General features: G+C 33.2%; 1 long non-coding RNA gene across 1 annotated transcript; it reads right to left on the minus strand.

The window, feature by feature from the left end:
- Window positions 1-669: 669 nt before the first annotated feature.
- LOC135842896 (uncharacterized) lies at window positions 670-2,239 on the minus strand. Its single transcript, XR_010558210.1, has 2 exons — window positions 2,061-2,239; window positions 670-1,038 (listed from the first exon to the last, which is right to left on the minus strand). It is a non-coding gene; the product is annotated as an uncharacterized LOC135842896 (long non-coding RNA).
- Between the last annotated feature and the right edge of the window lie 838 nt (window positions 2,240-3,077).

Genomic DNA, 3,077 nt, shown 5'->3' on the forward strand with positions numbered 1-3,077 from the left:
AACTTATTGGTTTAACAACTACTAGTAGTAGTTTTATTAGTGGTTGTGGTGTGGGGGGTGACACGAGTTGTAGTAGATGAAGATTGAAATGTATCTTTCTTAAACGTGAAACACCACCCAATAACAATTCCTTCCATCGCGATACCCAAATAATAATTTAATATCCAGTAAATTTGCTCTACGCTGAAACCTCCAAGGATGGTGAACTTTGAAAAAATTAAGTCTATAGCTGTTAAAATAGTAGAGAATCCACCGATCATGATGATAAGACGTATATGCACAGAATATCTTCTCCATAATTCTGTTTTATCGATACTGGCTGATCTTAGGTACCAAAACGCTCCAAAAATTGGAATAAAACGTATTATGCGAACGATGAAAGTCGCCCGGGGGAGTTGCAAAAAAATCGTATTGGAAGACATATTGATCTCATAGACCTCAGAGGTCTCATTGGTGGTCTTATTTATTTCATGGTGCACAACTGTTTTATCTGGTTCACGTAAGTAAAATGTCAGGAAAATGAAGTACATCATTGGTAAGCATACGCCAAGAAAACAATAAACAAAGAATTTCTTGTTTTGAGAACCGGACGATCGTTGTAGGCATACAGAAATTTTTCGAAAACATAAGCATATATCTAGAGCGATAATGAATTTTACAAAAGTAATATTAAGGTCCAGGTAAATCTCAATTGCGGTAATATATTTTTCATCATACCTTGAAAAATATCCAAAAAAAAATAAAATTTTTTGTAGCATGTCTACTAAAATGCAAACATAATCAAATAACAGAAAAGTACAATAAAACGTTAAATTTTTTGTGGCCAAATTACGAGTATTGCTACTTCGAAAAAACTTATAAAGATGAATTACTACACAGATGAGCGAAGATGCTACTATGAATACGTATGCTGTGGTAATCAAATACAAAATTACATCATCCAAATTCATCGTTTTTTGTGTTTATTATTAGTTGTAATGCTATGGCCAAAACGTCAGCTTTTGACTGCAGAAAATGATACGAATAGTTTCGCGAAGCCTGAAACAGAATAAGCAGGTAGGTAGCGTGTAATTAGGCAGTTCAGAAAAGTATTAAATTACAAGTACCTAACAATTTCATCTACGAGTAAAATGAGTTTCTGTAGTTCTAATTTTTGACTGTTAGCCTATGTGTACACTGTACATAACCGTGAATTTACTTTACCCTTCAACTTGGTAAGCAGTAGGCACATACCTAACTATACCTATCACGTACCTATAAGTATATTTTCGTTTCATTCCAAGTTTCAAAATGTGGAAAAGAAACAGTGAAGTACGTACCTAGGAGTGAAAAAAGAACTGAATTTTCTTCTTGCTATAAGTAGTAGGGCGAATCGAAAAAAAAACTCATATCTTGGATTTTGACAAAAGTTGGCGGAGAAGTTTACTTTTAGTAGGAGACCATATAGAAAAATTTGAATCCTGGAGACTAAACCAGGGGCCCTCAAAGTGTGGTCATTTTTGACAAAATTGTGGTTTTTTGCCACTTTTGGGTAGTATGACTAATCCTGTGCAATCCCTCAATCACTCTTCGTCTCTTCCTCAAAAGTTACGATTTTAGTTTTTCAACCTTCTCCTAGCCCATTGAATTCAAAATTCAATACAACCTTTATTGTCTTCTATCGAAACGCTTGAACATTACCTAATGGATTGCGAAAATGACATTTTTTTTATCAACTTTCTGTCCATACGAGTAGTTCTCTTTTGGTGAAAAATAATTAAACACGAATTAATGAAAATTTGATCAAAATGATCACAAAAAGTATGGTAATCGGGACATGTTGACCTGCTAAACACGAATTCAGCGTTAGGTTAGTTTTTCACTTTTTCATTAAAAAAATTTAATGGTGGAAAAGTGCTTTCAAGTTGGTAAAAAATTGTTATTTTCGTGATTCATAAGTGGGTATATTCAAAACCGCTGACAATATACGATAAACTTACGTTCTTATGTAACAAAATGTTCAACATCAGTTTTCAAACAATACTGAACGAGAAAAGAAATTGTTTTTAAAATTAACTCACCTAGGCTGCAAAAGTTAACTAATCGCTGCAGGTAAACTTGATGTTGGTTCTCATTGAAAAGTAAAGTCGTATGGCAAAATTAACTCACCAGGACGCATAAACAAAAAAATGTCGTTGAATAACATAGGTAATTTTATGAACTCGTGAAAATGGAGATTTATGCATTCATTTCATAGGCTACTTTGATGAAACTACTTGTACTTAACTTATTTTTGCGTTGAAAAAAATCATTAATTCGTTATCTATCGTGTGGTAATTTGGTAATTAGCGAGACCGCCTAATAAGCTGAGATAGGAATAATGTGTGTGATATGGTGTGGTTTTATGTGTATATCGTTTACAGGGTGCACAGTAATTTAGTGTATCTATTGGGAAGTTTTCTGCTAAATGTTTCAACATACTTATGCACCTACAGTATTTCACATTGCCGGCCTATATTTTTAATAAAATACTTTCTTCGGGGTTCGCGTTTTTTCTGCGCACCCGGTAGATTAACAAGTGTAGGATATGTCTTTTAAACATTTTAATAAGGTGTTGATAACAAATGCCGGATTACAAATTAAGAGTGATGATAACCTCCTTATTTGATTATTGGAGTCGGCTACGCAAAATTTAAAAAAATTGTAGGTACCGTGTGTTTGATAAATTCCGAAGGTCTTTTACTTTTATTGATTTTTATGCGATTGTGAGTATGGTTTAGATGTCGAATTGGAAAATGATTTATCCAGAAACTGAATTATTTTGTTGTACTATTAGGTTTTTTTGTCCAGGTTTCAAAAACATTGTGATCGTGCCGGTGGATTTAATCTGTCGTCTGAGAAAAAAAAAAGCATGTAACTTTTTTTGCAGATCTTTTCATGCCCAACAAGAAAAGACTCTGCGCATATTTCACTGGATTTTAATATCGATCTGTGTATTAAAAGATTTTCAGTAAATAACCTACAAAAAATTTTCAAAATTCGTTACTCATGCCACATTTAATCGGGTAAAAAACCAGATTAAAAATATTCTGGGAGTG

The sequence above is a fragment of the Planococcus citri genome, chromosome 1, assembly GCF_950023065.1.
Source record: "Planococcus citri chromosome 1, ihPlaCitr1.1, whole genome shotgun sequence".
NCBI classification, from domain to species: Eukaryota; Metazoa; Arthropoda; class Insecta; order Hemiptera; family Pseudococcidae; genus Planococcus; species Planococcus citri.